Genomic DNA, 16,753 nt, shown 5'->3' with positions numbered 1-16,753 from the left:
GGAGCTCCCTGGGTGCTGCTAAAGATGCATAAGCCACAGCTGTGGACCTGGGCATCCCTGTGCTCTTGGGACCCAGGAGCAGGCAGAAGCCTCACCCTCCTGGGCCCAGCTGTGGCCACCCAAACTGTGGCTGCAGACCCGTGCCTCCTGCTCCATGAAGCAGGCAGGAGCCCCATCCCCCTGAGTGCAGCTGCAGCCTGCTCAAGATGTGGTTGTAGACCCAGGCAACTCTGCACTCAGTGGGTCCCAGGAGGGCCCCACTGTTCTTATGGGCTCAGAAGTACCTGCTCCTGCTGCCTGGCTTCTCCCTGCTGTTAGCACCTGCTTCTATCTTGGAGCAAAGATGGGGCCAAGCCCAGAAACTGTCACAGCCCAGCTGGGTGTGCACATACTTGGGGCAGTGCTGACATGCCAGCCCCTTGTCACCTTGGCCCCCCACTGGACTTTGGGCACTGATGAGCATAGAAGGAAAGCTGAGGGGATGTGGAGGCAGCTCAGTGTTGGTCTGCAGGTACCTGTTGGCTCCTATAGCCTGTGTGCCATGAAAGGCAGATTGAGGCAGAGAGGTTACTAGATGGAAGGGGGCAGGTTCCAGCCTTCAGGGAGGGCCTAAAGGCTGGGGACTGGGCTGCCAGTACCACTGGATTAGAGTAGAAACTTGTGATGCATTTTCTGGGCCCACCCATGGGCACCCATGGAAAAACTACTTCCTCCCCATACACTTCCTCCCCTCTGAGGCCCATAGAAACCCCGGGCTCAGCCAGAGCTGAGTAGATGCCAAGATGGCCAGCTGCATAGAGGAGCAACCCACTCTAGAGCCTCCTCTCTACTGAGAGCTACAAAGATAATGGGATGACCTGCCTGCAGAGAGGAGCCACCCATTTTAGGGCCTCCTCTCTTCTGAGAGCTGCAGAAATGAAAGAGAGATGACAGAGAGATGATAGGACTACCTGCCTGCAGAGACAAGCCACCCATTCTAGGGCCTCCTCCCTGCTGAGAGCTGCACAGACAATGAGATGACCAGCTGCAGAGAGAAGCTACCCTCTCTGCTGATACCTGAATACTTGTCAGGATGACTTGCCTAGCAGAGAGTAGCCACCCTCTTTGTTAGAAGCTGGACACACGTTGGGGAAACCCCGGCTGTGGAAAGTCGCTGCACCCTGAAGGTTTCCTCTGAGCTGTTCTATCACTCAGTAAAGCTCTTCATGTTGCTCACCCTCCACTTGTCTCATACCTCATTTTTCCTGGGTGAAGGATAAGAACTCGGGGACCACTGAATGAGGCTAAAAGGGCTGTAACACAAACAAGGCTGAGCTATGTCTCTTGCTCACCACAATGCAAGCAAAGAGAAGGAAAGAAGAGCTGTGGCCTTTCACAGAGTCCAGACCTGGGAGTTCCCCAAGCCAGGGCTGTGACTCCCTCTTTGGGTTCCTGGCATTTCCAAGCTACTGGGCACCACCGTGTTCCCTGGTGCCAGCTCTGGAAGCTGCTTGCAGTGCACCTGGTCTAGCTGCAGCCTTGCAGAGAGCCAATGCTATGCTGGCACCTGGAGCTTCCCACCCTGCTGCAACAGCTGGCATGTCTGACTGCACAGTGGCTGGGCCCCATGCTCACTCACACATCCCGTGTTGCTCTATACAGTCTCCCTTGGCAGGTGTGGGATCCAGGCTGGTAGTGTGAGCTGAGTGCAGCCTGCCAGGCCCAGTGGGCGGAATGAGCCCAGCAGGCCTGAGCAAAAGTCAGGTAAAGGCACCACGGGTCACAGAGGTTTCTGGCCGGAAAAGTGACACCCCAAAGGTCCTGTAACTCTTGCACACATAAGGCTATACTTTTTTAAAAGTTGACATTAATTTTGATGGATTGATTGATATTTCAGCTGATTATATATTTTGAATGTCATCTCTGAGTTCAATATTAATCACCGGATTGTTTATAGTAGTAAATATTTAAAAATTTTCTAAGTTCCATTAGCATAAAATTGATAAAAAGAAATGTTGGTACATCCACACAATGAGTTGCTATACAACGGTTAAGATAATGATGCTTGTATTTATCGCCATGAAAGAAATCCATGCCATACTGATTAAGTGTAAAGTAGAGGCTTGTTTCAATAATGCATGTGGTTGTATGTTCATTAAATATATGAAAAAGTATTTATCAGGGTGTTTCTATGTGGACAACTATGGGTGATTTTATTTTCTTATTGTGCTTTTTAATGTTTTATTTGTAGTATCATGCATTAACAGGCACTTTTATAACCATTAAAAGACAGAAAGTCTACTTCTATTGTGGAAAAGTGATGTTGAGAATTTAACTGTAATTAGTTTCAAGGAAAATATGTGAGTAACAATACTCTATGTTACAAAGTCAAAACATTCTGTAGAAAATAGCTACGAATTTTAAAGGAAAGACTTGTCTAGTCATATCATAAATGATGGCTGGTTCCCTTTTGATCAAAAAGACACAACTCAATAAAATTAATAGGGGAAACTCAAGTGTATAGAAAATAGAATATGAGTAAGAAAGGCATGGATACTTTTATACTGTTTATATACACATATACACCTAGCCATGCTTTCTATGGAAACAGTGCTTGCTTAGTTCTATAAAAGGAGAAAATATTTCAGAGTTTATGGCAAAATCATTTTGGAGGTACAGAAGGTTGGTTTGGAGAGGATTCCACATTTGTCATGCTTTCTTTCATGCTTAATAAAAAAAGTGATTTTGATCTGATGAATGGAACATTGTTAGAAGTCAGAAAATATTACTGTTTCTTATTATACTTTTCATTTGTCACATGACTTTGATGAAGGACCCTCCTCTTGGCATGAGAGTCATTAATCAACGAAAGGTGTATAGAACATTTCCTTTTTAATGCAAACTAATGAATACTAGTTAAAAATAAAACTCTCAAAATCATTTTGCTTATACACTTTGAGGATCTGATAATTTTTTCTGCTTTTGAGTACACAGTAAGAAAATTAATTTAGAGCTTTAATCAACCATCATATTTTATATAGCAGCAGCAGGCAATTTTATTTAATTTTTCAAAGCAGTGAGAGACTATTGGAGTGGGAGCAGGCATGTAGGTAATAAAGAACTCTTTGATTTTTATTGAAACATCCATAATTTAAATGACAGGCTTTGTGGATTCAAGACTAGTGGTTAACAGAGGGTCCTCTGCAGAACCTCTTGGGTTCTGTGGCATTACCTTGGGGTGCACTGAGGGCAGTGCTTGGAAGAGAAGGCAGCTCCTGGCTCCCATGTCCACATCCTAGCTCTAATTTCTTAGGTTTTGTATTTCAACGTTCTGTGTGAGTTGGCTTGAAAAATGAGTTCTATTGCAAAAAAATTTTGAAAACCTTTAATTTGTTCCATCTCCACAGTGTGTAGATGAAGAAACTGAGATTCAGAGTAGACTCCTCCTCTATTTTAGTGATTATTAACTTCTGGTAGGTGTAAGAATGCACAAAACGCTTCAGTCATCACAGCAATACTGTCACCTAGGCTGAGTAGGTATCAGCACCATCATTTGCCAGATTAGGAAATGGACACTCAGAGGGTTTCAGAAATCTGCCCAAGAGATGGTATGCCTAACTCCTACTCCTGCTTTTCCTCCTTATATTCCTTCTTCAAAGTACTTTTTATCTGACCAGCCTGCGTGGTTCTCTATGTTTGTATGTGTTCCAACCCAGAGAAGTTGTGGTGTATAATTCATAGTATTTTTAGATGATTCCATTGAAACTGCCATTATTAGAAATGATCTCTGAACAGCAGCCCCAGGCATAAGTATGTCCAATAATGACAAAGCCTAACCAGTAAGTGCTCAGAATAGTGTGAAAATTTTATTTAGCAATTTTACAAGATTGGTGTGGAGGGTATATACAAATTGCTTTATGTGTTTTTCTTTTTTAGCAGGTTTTAATAAGTGATATATTTATAATTTTAAAAGTTTTATTAAGCCAGGTGCAGTGGCTTACGCCTGTAATCCCAGCACTTTGAGAGGCTGAGGCAGGCGGATCACGAGGTCAGGAGTTCAAGACCATTCTGGCTAACATGGTGAAACCCTGTCTCTACTAGAAATACAAAAATTAGCTGGGCATGATGGCGTGCTCCTGTAGTCCCAACTACTTAGGAGGTTGAGGCAGGAGAATCGCTTGAACCAGGGAGGCAGAGGTTGCAGTGAGCTGAGATTGCACCAGTGCCCTCCAGCCTGGGCCACACAGCGAGACTCCATCTCAAAAAAAAAAAAAAGTTAAAGACCTGTAATTTGAACACTGTGGCATTGTAAGCATAAATGTTCTTTATGTTCACAAAAAATCTCATGGTATTCTCAATTTTAAATTGGTCTTTGTGTATATTATATTCCTCTCGAGTGCACTAAATTTCTATAGATTCTGTATGTTCATTAAAAATATTTGCTCAATTCAATTACAGTTATTGGGATTAAGGAGTAGTGGGTGGGGAAAATGTGTAAGCTCCTGAGGCTTCCCTAAATGGGAAGTCCTCTCTGCGGATTAAGACATGTCCAAAAACCTGCATTGAACTTTCAAGGATCTAACAGCTGAGGGGCCTGAGAATCTATGAAAAACAGCCATTTTAAGAAGAGTCCTGGCTCAAATTTTGTTTCGTAGGTATCTCATCATATAAAAATAAATAAGAATAAAAATTATAATAACTGTATTATATTCCTGTATGTATATATACACACACACCAGATTTTTTTAACCATTTCATCTGTTATTAAGGAATTTAAAACATTTAAGATATTTCTGAATCTTTGCCATTGTTTAACACTGAAATGAGCATCTGGGTGTATATGTAATTGCATTCATCTCTAATAATTTCCATTGGAAAGATTCCTATTAATGACATTGTTGTACTAATTTACTCTTTCATCAACTTAAAATAATCCTTCTACTGTCAAATTTTACTAATATTGAATTATACACTATTTTACTAATATTGCTAATGAAAGATTGTATCTTGGTGACTTTTTTTCATAGATCTATCAATATGTTTTTGTCATCTGTAAGTGACATGGAGAGCTTATGTTTTTGACATCTCTGATTTTCGTAAAATCATATATGGAATTAGAGAACCTATGGTATTAAATTAGGTTATCTCTGGACTGAGAAATGGTGATATTTGTTTTCTTTATTCTTTTTGTGAGTTTCTGCCCATAGATTTTATAATAAAAATACAAAAAAAGGTGAATGTATTTTTTCCCAAAAATACATAAAACAAGATACATGTGTATTACCTAACATATATGAAATTTTATTATTAAATGTTTTTAGAGGAGTTATTCAACATATGAAGGATTTTAGTCAGTACACACAGTGCCTGTTCACCTGCATTGGAGGAGTTGTTTTTCTTCTCTGTAGCAGGGTGAATAGGGTAGGATGGTAAAAATTTCCACTGAGAATGTAGCAAGATTGATGTCTTCAAAACAGTTTCAGCACCATGGTTAATGCACAGCCCTGGAGTCAAACTACTTGAATGTTACTCCAAGCTTTACCACTTACTTCTTCTGTGACCTTGAGAAAGATACATTTTTTTGTCCCTCAGTTTCCTTAATGTAAAGATTAAATATATTTTGGGACTTGAATTTATTACATATATAATATTTGTGTAATATCATACAATATTTTTAAAATAAACACAATTATATACCATGTAAATATATTTCATGTATTCATTCTAATCCACCACCAGGTAGTAAAGTTTCAGATAATTTTTAACTCTGGAGGAGAAGCAATGAAGCACTGTCCAGAATAATTTTCCTACTAGAGAAGCAAGTGGTGACCCAGTGTTACAAGGGGCTTGTGTGCTGGCCTAGTATCTATGTGCTCTAGATAGCAGTGGTAGGATCTCACTCCTATAACACCCAAGAGTCACTGCATTATAAGGAATCTAGAGTCGCTATTTTTTCTTTTTTCTGAGAGGGAGTCTCACTCTGTCACCCAGACTGGAGTGCAGTGGTGCGATCTTGGATCACTGAAACCTCTGCCTCCCGAGTTCAAATGATTCTCTTGCCTCAGCCTGCTGAGTAGCTGGGATTACAGACATGTGCCACCACGCTTGGCTAATTTTTGTATTTTTAGTAGAGACGGGTTTCACCATGTTGGCCAGGCTGGTCTCGAACTCCTGACCTTGTGATCCACCCACCTCAGTCTCCCAAAGTGCTGGCATTATAGGTGTAAGTCACTGCTCCCGGCCTAGAGTTGCTTTCTTAAAAGCATCAGTTATGTATTAGATGATACATTACGACATTTGCAATGACTAATCAAGCAAAGATTGAATATATCACTCTGTTTAAAGTGGAAATCCACCTCCAATTATTTTGCTGCTGATGATAGATTAATATGATTTCAAAAACCATTCTTTTAATTTTTGTTTTATAAAAATTTTTGATATGAGTGATGGACTAAAAATCTCAACTAAGTATTCCTGAGACTCTTCAGTCTGTTCTCTAACAGAACCTTCAAAGTGTATTTCGGAAAAATTCCATTAAAACGCTGCCTAGGCTGAAATAGTTTCATGATCAGTTTCATTTTTGTACTCACCTTGTAAATCCAGACCTCCAGGCAGGTGCTGGGCACTTATCAGCGGATTAATCTGGTCAGCTTCTTCTGGTTGCTATTTTAAGGTCACTACCTAGTGTGTACTTTTAGAGAAGCTCTCTAGTGTGCTGTCACAGAAAAGTCGATTGGACTTTGATGTAAAGAAGGGCTTGATGAGCCTCTAATCCTTAAATCATTCCTTCGACTACATTTTATTTCATTGTAGATGGAGATTACCATACAAAAAAATATCTGATGCTTTCTGGCTGATCCAATTCTAACTAAACAATTAAGACACTTGTAGGTCAGAGTATATTCTCAGCTCTTGGCAATTCCATTACCTCAGGCTTACCGTGAGGCTATTTTGGAAATATTTCATCTACTGCTTTTTTTTTTTTTTTTTCCTAGACAGTGTTATTTTATTTTTAGATGACAGATAAAATTGTATATCTTCATCTGCACGATGTGATGTTTGGAAGTGCATATGCATTGTGAAATGACTGAATGTAGCTAACTAATGTATGCATTACCTCACATAATCATCACGTTTTTGTGGTGAGAACACTTAACATCCACTCTCTTTGCATTTTGCAGGAATACGATATATTGTTATTAACTATAGTCACGATGTTGTACAATAGAACTCTTCAATTTATTCCTTCTATTTAACTGAAAGCTTGTATCCTTTGACCAATGTCACCCCAAGCCCCCACCTACAATTGCAACTGCCCCTGCTCCATATGTATCTATATGACCTTCTTTTGCATGTGGATATTCAGTTTTCCCAACACCATTTATTGAAGAGACTGTCCTTTCCTCACCGTGTGTTCTTGGCACTTTTGTTGAAAATGAAAGCATCAGATATTCTTCTGTGTGGTAATCTCCATTTACAATGAAATAAAACACTATTCTACTCTCTAGTTCTAGGAGATCAACTTTTTACATTCCACATATGAAGATCATGTATTTGTCTTTTTGTGCCTGGTTTGTTTCACTTAACATAATGTCCTTCAGGTTCATTCACATTGTTAAAAACGGCAGGATTTCCTTCTTTTTTTATGGCTGAATAGTGTTTCATTATATATCTATATGACGGTTTCTTTATTCATTCTTTCACTGATGGACTCAGGTTGATTCCATTTTTTGGCTGCTAGGAATAATGCTGCAGTGAACATGAAAATACAAATAACTCTGACACATTGATTTTATTTCCTTTGGATATAGATATGATTGCATCCCATAATGGGATTGCTGGACTGTATGGTAGTTTTATTTTTAATGTTTTTGAGGAACTTTTATATTGTTTTCTGTAATGATTATATTGATTTTCATTCCCACCAACAGTGTGCATGGTGGGACATTCACATCCTCGCCAACACTTAGCTTTTGTCTTTTTGTTGATAGCAACTCTAACAGGATTTTCTTACACTCATTTACCAAACTTCAGTTTGCTGCAGAACACAATTACCAGATATTTGAGTGGGGGCAAGAGTTGTTGTAATTACAGTTTCACTTGCCTTTTGTGAATGTCTCTGTGACACCAAGTCATGGGAATGACATGTGTAAAGGCAGAACAATATCCCTCCATAGAGAGGTGATCTCTCATTGTGATTTTAATTTGCATTTTCCTGATACTTAGTGATGTTGAGCATTTTTTCATATACCAGTTGGATATCTGTATGTCTTCGTTTGAGAAATTTTTATTCAGTTCCTTTGCCCATTTTTAAATTGGGTTTTTCATTTTCTTGACTTGAGTTCCTTAGATATTTTGGCTATTAACCCTTTATCAGGTATATAGTTTGCAAATATCTTCTCCCATTGTATTGGTTGTTTCTTCACTCTGTTAATTGCTTCCTTTGTTGTGCAGAAGCTTTTTACTTTGACGTAATACTATTTTTCTATTTTTGCTTTTGTTGCCTGTGCTTTGGGGGTCATATCCAAAAAATCATTGCCCAGACCAATGTAATGGAGCTTTTCCCCTATGTTTTCTTTCGGTAATTTCATAGCTTCAGGTTTTACATTTAAGTCTTTACTCCAGTTTGAGTTGATTTTTGTATATGGTGTGAGATAAGAGCCTATTTTCATTCTTTTGCATGTGGGTATTCAGTTTTCCCAACACCATTTATTGAAGAGACTGTCCTTTCCTCACTGTGTGTTCTTGGCACTTTTGTTGAAAATGAGTTGGCTGGAAAAGCCTGGATTTATTTCTGGGCTCTCTATTTTGTTCCACTGGCTGTTTCTTTGCCTGTGCCATGCTATTTTGATTACTATAGATTTGTAGACTATTTTGAATTCAGGTAGTGAATGCGTGCTAATTTTCAATTAGCAGAAAGCTCAAGCAAAACACACTGTGTATAAATGAAGCAGCTCTTCATGTGGACTTCATGAGGATTAGACTCTCATGGGGCTCGATTTTTGTATAACTCTTAGTTTTAACTACATTCTAAGGTTCTAAGGAAAATTCTGGAGCTGTGACTTAGATATGCATTTGCACAACTTCCTTGTCTGCCAATCTAAAAGTTAATCTTACTGATCCCTGTATCTCTTTTATGCTTTTTTCCTCTTATCCCTAATTAGTAGCTAATATACTATGTAATTCACTTGCTTAAGTGTTCGTCTGCCAGTCCCATCACAGCTCTGTGAACATAGCTCCACAGGGGCAGGAATTATCTATTTTATTCATTGTCATAGTCTCAGTATCAGGAAAAGTGCTTGGCACATTATATGTGTATAATAAACAACTTTGAATAATAGCCAGTCACTCTCTTTTATACATCCTATTTTAGTAGCTTGGCATGGTAGATATTTCATGAATATTTATATATTTGCAAACTTTAGAAGAAAGAAAAGAAAAACACTCTATAGAAGACAAATTGAGAGGCCTGAAAGTTTAGAAGAAGTGAGCAACCTAGAAATAGCTAAACATTTTTAGTAATCAAAATCATTTTTTGTCATTAACTGGATTTACTAACTTCTCAAAGTTATCATGGACGTAAAACTGGTTCTAATCTGCTGATCCTCTGTGGTGTTCTACAAAATTGCTAAATTGTTTTTATATGAAGTTAGATAAGACATAACCTTTCTCTTATCTTATATATTATTTTTTAGTCGGGAGCCAAGTTTTTCTAGCTAAGCCAATTTAAAAAATACTAGAATTGCAAACCTATTGCCATTGTTCTAAAATGTAGTTTTATAATTCCATTTTTCAAGGTGGGATTTGTGATTATACATGAAGTGCTTCATTGTCTCCCAGGCCACTTCCTAGCCATAATCAGTCCATTTTGCCACTCCTGAGGAAGGGCCTGCTCTGTGTGACTCACAGTTACTTCCATGAATATTTATCCTGTTTGTACTGTTGGAATCACCTTGAGATCATGTACAATTAGTTAGGGTTGATAGAATTAGTAACATTACCAGTTGTGTTACAGTATCTATGGGTCTCAGTGAAATGGGACCCAAGTCCTTCTCCCCATGACCCTATTTTCTGTCCTTTCTTGAGTCTGCCTGTAATTTTGGGGTGGCAATTTATTTCCTTAGTAAAAACAACACTAGTTAAATATTAAGGTACAACTGTATTGGCCAGGTATGGTGGCTCACGCCTATAATTCCAGCACTTTGGGGGACCAAGGTGGATGGATTACCTGAGGTCAGGAGTTTGAGCCCAGCCTGACCAACATGGTGAAACCCTGGCTCTAATAAAAGTACAAAAATTAGCTGGGCATGGTGGCGCACGCCTGTAATCTCAGCTACTCAGGAACCTGAGGCAGGAGAATCGCTTGAAATGGGGAGGTGGAGGTTGCAGTGAGTTGAGATTGTGCCACTGCACTTCAGTCTGAGCGACAGAGAAAGGCTCCAAGACTCCATCTTAAAAAAAAAAAAAAGATACAACTGTATTATTATTATTATTTTTAATCCACTATTACTATTTGTGTTTTCATTGATTAAACTTCAGGCAAAACTAATTTTGGCTGTGTTGAAGAACATTTTGCGATTTTGTTTTCCCTATGTCTTGCACACTTTGTGGCATTGCACTCATGTGTACTGTCTCTGTAAGTTCAAATCTATTAAGTGACAGTTCTTACCATAAATCCTGTATATTATTTGATTTTCATCATTTATTTACATTTTTGTCACCTGTACTCTCTTGTCCTTACTATGAGGGACACACATTCATTTCTGCACCTTTTTTGTTTATTGATAGTTTATACTGGGATATTTATTCTTCTGTCTTTTAAAATCAATGAATCTCATACAGCTCTGTCCACCAAAGAATCTTTTGAACTAAAAAATGCACATAGACCACATTTTCGAAGAATTCAATTTCAAAATAAAGTTAGTTCCTAATCAGCCCCACAAAATGAGGTATCTTCTCTTGATAAAGGTGTACAAATAATGAATTTCAATCATTGAAATATTCTAATAATTTGTTATCTTGCCTAAGTAACTGTTTCTATGCCTTTAGCAACTAAAAAACATGAAAACACAAGCCTTTTTAAAAGCACATATTTTTACCTTCCATTTGAGTAATTTTTATTAGTTAAGGAATTTAGTATAGATATATATTTGGTGAAACTTTTTAATAAAATTGTGTTTTTCTGATTATAAAATGATACAGTTTCATTAAAAAGTTTATAAAACAGAAAAATACATAGAATATAAAAATCATCTATACTTTCATAGCCAGCAAATCATTGTTATCTTAAACATACATATCTATAAAGAATTTTTAATGGAATTGGGATCATATATAAGTTTTCTTACTGTTTGTCTCTTAGCAATAATGTATAATCTAATGGTTAGTGGAAAATTCATCATATGAGGTTTTCATTATTTAATAAATTCCTCATTCTTGGACATTTAGATTGTTTTCATATTTTTCATTGTTATGTATAATAATGTGACAAACATTTTGGAAAATACATAATCATATGGTTTTCTGTTAACTGCCTTACATACTTCATTTGGAGTTAAATCACTGAGTAAAAAGATTCACATCTCCTCCCACACTCTGCCTTCTCCTATGTGATTTAGTACCTTTAGGTTGCCTTAATCTCTTTCTGCAAAGTAAGAAAGTGATCTGAAAAACTAATTTATATACAGTGTTGTTAACTTGTGGGTGTTTTCCTACCCTTTTCCCTTGCTCAGCTGTGCTACACCAATTTTGGGAAGCAGACTCCATAGACAGAGAATTATTTGCAGGTGATTTATTGAGGAATGTTGTCAGCAACAATACCATAAGGGGAGTGAGGGAAGGGGATTGAACAGGAGAGGTTGAATTGGGATGCAATAACAGCGGGGTCTCCAACCACCCCAAGGGGAGCTCTGGAGCACAGAAAGCCTCTCAGAATGTTCTTGAATTGAGACAGGTCTCTGAATCCAACTTCCTCCTGCCACTCCCATTGACCAGTCCTTAGATTGTCATAGGGTGCCTTGGGCCAGGCAGTGGACATGCTCAGTAGCTGGGTAAGATGAGGACTTCATCCCAAAGTGGCCATCTGGGCAGTGAACCACTAGTGTTCGGCATATCAGCCCCATGGATTTTGTTATCAACCAAGAAGGGGAGAGGAGATGAAGTGTAAATCAAAACAGATGATTCTCTGCTGGGAGAATTTTAGTCTTTCTTGCCTAATCTTCCTCAGATCTCAGCATCTTTCTCATAATCCTTCTCTAGAGCTCAAAATGTCCTGCTCTAGGACTCAAAACCAAACGAACATTGCTGTTTGTTGGTGAAGGGAGCATCTAGAAGCATTTATTGACTGAGCAGTGACTTTAAAAATACATTATTTTATATATCAATGTCATCAGTTAAGAGGATTTCAGTACATTAACAAGTCCTAATGTGAAAATAACTATAGTATTACTGATTATGTAACAAGGTAAAATACTGTATTTTGACCATTAAACTATTTTTTTTTAACTAGGGTGACATTTAGTCATTTACCGTTTCCAGTAATCTGAATGTTTATATAACAGAATTCACATATTAAATTATATGGAAATTTATTTCTCAGGAGGATCACCAGGGAATCAGAAAATAATAATAATTAATAGTACATCTATAACAACTTTACATTTTATAGGGACAAAGTATGCAGGGTAATCACTGATATTGTAATATTTTTATTATACTTTAAGTTCTGGGGTACATGTGCAGAACATGCAGGTTTGTTACATAGGTATACACTTGCCGTGGTGGTTTTTTTTTTAACAGCTATTGAACTAAATTTCAAAAATGGAAAAAAATTTAATTATGAACTCCTGATGATTTGCCTTTCACCTCCAAATAGTCCACCTGTCATTCTTTATTAAATATTTATTGCATAGGGGCTGAGTTTGGTGGCTTATATCTGAAACCCCAGCACTTTGGGAGGCCAAGGCAGGAGGATCACTTGAAGTCAGGAATTTGAGACTTGTCTAGGCAACATAGTGAGATCCTATCTCTAAAAAAATATGTAATTTATTGCATAGAAATATTTTGGAGGGGATAATTTAATTACTGTTGTACCTGGTTGTACTTGATGAATATTCACATAGTTTCTGATCTCTAAAATGAAAATTTGGCATCATTTTACAACACTAAAAGACATCATGGAAGTATAGTTCTTTATTGCTGTATTTTGGAATAGGGGTAAATAGGATGAGTGTCATTTAAAATACATTTTACTCTTTCTCTCCCATTGAATGAAACTATGAAACCTGGACAGAATACATAAAGCAGAAATTTGAGGAATCTGAAAAATAAATAATAGCAGATGTAGTGGGAAGAAGACCAGAATTTGTTTATTTTTTCCTCTGGTATCTTCTAGCTTAGACTCGAGGCAGCCTGAGACCAGAGAGAGCACCTTGTCATAGACACACAGCTGCAGATGCCATTTAGTTTAGACTCAGCATGAAAGTGGCCTCTTGTGAGTGACAGTGGTGGCAGTGAATGCTTTCAGAGGTTTTACATTCTGAACGAAGAGAACTTCTTTAATTTGAGGAGGTCTGGTCCCAAGATGGCAGAGCAAACTTTTCTTGCTGTTTTTCTGCCTCCCTTCTCCCACCACTTAGTGTGGATGCAGCAGCAGGAAGTAGGTGGCAGAGCGGGTGGTAAATAAAGCCCCAGCTTTTTGGCTGGAGGACTGAAAAGAAGAGCTCCTAGGAACCAGTAAGTAGGGAAGAGATAGCACAGAGGGAGAAGCTTGGAAAAGGGGTCCCATGGAGTTGTTTACAAATTTCTGAGCTATTTTTATGGCCCCAGTGCTCTGGTGAGGACTGATAGTAGAATAGTGTGCATGTTATGTACTTATCTGGTTGGATGCAGGCTCTATTATTTATTTATTTATTTATTTATTTATTAAGCTACACATCTTGTCCTTGTTGGCTAGGTGCCTATGAAATGTGATGGTGTCATTTTCTAAGGTGGAGTGACTTATGTCACAGGTGCTCTTTACATATGGGCTCCTTACTTAGTTCCTCTGCATCTCAGGCTTGCTGCCTGGAAAATGGATAGAATTCTCACTACCTTCAAGCACTGTTATGAGAATTAAACAAATTAATGTACACTAAGCAAGTGAACCTAACAAGTGTTTTTTTCTCTGTGGCATTTGGTTTTCAGCTTTCCTATCCATTTCCTTTCAGACCCTTAGTTTTCATGTTTAGCACTCTTTTCGTCTGTCAATTTTACTAAGTTGTAGGATAATTCAGAAGCTTTCTAAGAATCACATGTTAAATTTAAAAAGAATAAAAGTCTTAAAGGAGTGCTAAGATAAAATCTATGGTAACCTGCTGCCCTCTTTCTTACTTCAGAAGAGTTGAGGTTGCCAGAAAACTAATATTTAGATATGGGCTTATCTGGTTCATAATATTCTAAACAACACTGCTACCATTACTATTATTTCTAACTAAAAGTACTTAGAATGTGTCAGATATTGACATTCTACATATATCAATTTATTTAATTCTTACAATAACATGATAAGGTGAATACCATTGTTATTCTAATTTTACAGAATACATAACTAAACCATCACTTTATTGCCCTAGTCTTTTTACTCATATTATTAAAAAACAACAATTGAAAACTGGTCTTAAATTAGTTATGAAGTTAGTTATTTTTTAGCATAAAAACTCTAGCTAAAATGAGCCTTAATATGGGCAGTGCTTTTTTCTCTGCTACATAAAACAGACCAACCCTCCTCACAGGCTTAAAGCTAAAAACCAAGAATCTAATAACAACCTGAGTGTTGGAGTTGCATCAAAGTTTTTGCAATGTAAATTCCTTCCATTACCTTAGTTCAGGTCCTAAGCTTCTCTAGTTTGAATTATTACAATTGATATCTTTTTATTTATTTACTTTTTTTTGAGATGGAGTCTTGCTCTGTCTCCATGGCTGGAGTGCAGTGGCACGATCTTGGCTCACTGCAACCTCTGCCTCCCAGGTTCAAGTGATTCTCCTGCCTCAGCCTCCAGAGCAGCTGGGCTTGCTGGTGCCTGCCACCATGGCTGGCTAATTTTTGTATTTTTAATAGAGTTGGGTTTCACCATGTTGACCAGGCTGGTCTTGAACTCCTGACCTCAGGTAATCCACTCGCCTTGGCCTCCCAAAGTGCTGGGATTACAGGCAAGAGCCACTGCGTCCGGCCTACTACAACTGATTTCTAACTGAGCATATCAGTCTCTTCTTCATTGATGGCATCCTCCACCCACATTGATTGAATTATTTTTATTATTTACATGCTTGGTTTAAAAAAATAATGGCTATTCAATAAAATAGGACTTTTTTCTTTTTGGCTGAGCACAGCGGACTTTACTGATGGGACATGTCAAGGTGGAGCTTTCTAGGCCCCTCCCTTTTCAGGTGGCCTGCATGGAAATTGTGAAGAGGGGAGATTGTGAAGAGTGTGATGGGATCTGAGTGCGGCAGGGACTCCCCAGCAGCTGAGGGCCTCTCTCTTCCTCTCGTGCTGTCACTGGAGCTGGAGGCCATGTGGGCCATGAGGTTCACCACCCTGTTGCTGTAGCCAAATTCATTGTCATACCAGGAAATAAGCCTGACAAAGTGGTCGTTGAGGGTAATACCAGCTCCAGGATCAAAGGTGGAAAAGTGAATGTTGCCGTTGAAGTCAGAGGAGACAACCTGGTGCTCAGTGTAACCCAGGATGCCCTTGATAGGGTCCTCTGAAGCCTGCTTCACCACCTTCTTTATGTCATCACATTTGGCAGGTTTTCCAGACAGCAGATCAGGTACGCAATCAACACGTTGGTAGTGGAGATATGGGAGTCCATGCCAATGAGCTTCTTGTTTGGTTCAGGGATGACTTGACCATAGCCTTGGCAGCTCTAGTAATTGCAGTTATGATGTTCTGGAGCGCCCTCTGACCATCAGGCCACAGGTTCCTGGAGGGGCCATTCATAGTCTTCTGGGTGTCAGTGATGACATCAACTGTGGTCATGAGTCCTTCTGCGATACCAAAATTGTCATGGATGACCTTGGCCAGGGGCGCTAAGTAGTTGGTGGTACAAGAGACATTGCTGATGATCTTGAGGCTGTTATCTCACAATTCACTTTCATCATGAACATGATGGCTTTAGCAGAGGGGGCAATGATGATGACCCTTTGGGCCCCTCCCTCCCCCGGCAAGTGAGTTCCAGCCTTCTCCACGGTGGTGAAGATGCTGGTGGACTCTACAGTGTACTCAGTGCCAGCATTGCCTTATTTGATTTTGGTGGGATCTTTGTCCTCGAAGATGGTAATGGAATTTCCATTGATGACAAACTTCCTGTTCTGTCTTGACAGTGCCATGGAATTTGCCATGGGTGGAATCATGCTGAAACATGTAGACCAGGTAGTTGAGGTCAATGAAGAGATCATTGATGGCAACAGTACCCACTTTACCAGCTAGTGACCAGGCACCCAATATAGCCAAATCCCTTGACTCCAACCTTCATCTTCACCATCATGTGGCTGGTGCTGCGATGCACAAGTAAATGCGACTGTCTCATGGGAGGAGCAGAGAGCCAAAATAGGGCTTATTCTATGCTTCTAAGAACTGAATCCTGGCCACACTTATTTCTCTAATGCTGTCTCCTGTGACTGAAAGTATCAAACCGAAAGCCCAGTATCCACTCACACAAATACACTCATCATTCATGCCTTTGCTGCAGAATGTGTCTGTCATTCTTGATTAGGTTGTGATAATAATTTT

General features: G+C 38.8%; 1 pseudogene; it reads right to left on the bottom strand.

Moving 5' to 3' along the window:
* Nucleotides 1-15,354: 15,354 nt before the first annotated feature.
* LOC105732326 (glyceraldehyde-3-phosphate dehydrogenase-like) lies at nt 15,355-16,550 on the bottom strand (annotated as a pseudogene).
* Nucleotides 16,551-16,753: the final 203 nt, after the last annotated feature.

Source organism: Aotus nancymaae, unplaced genomic scaffold (genome assembly GCF_030222135.1).
Source record: "Aotus nancymaae isolate 86718 unplaced genomic scaffold, 86718_ANA_hifiasm-v0.15.2.pri h1tg000040l, whole genome shotgun sequence".
In the NCBI taxonomy this organism is placed as follows: Eukaryota; Metazoa; Chordata; class Mammalia; order Primates; family Aotidae; genus Aotus; species Aotus nancymaae.
Note: the sequence above shows the minus strand (reverse complement) of the source record. Positions and strands in the feature narration are given on the sequence as shown.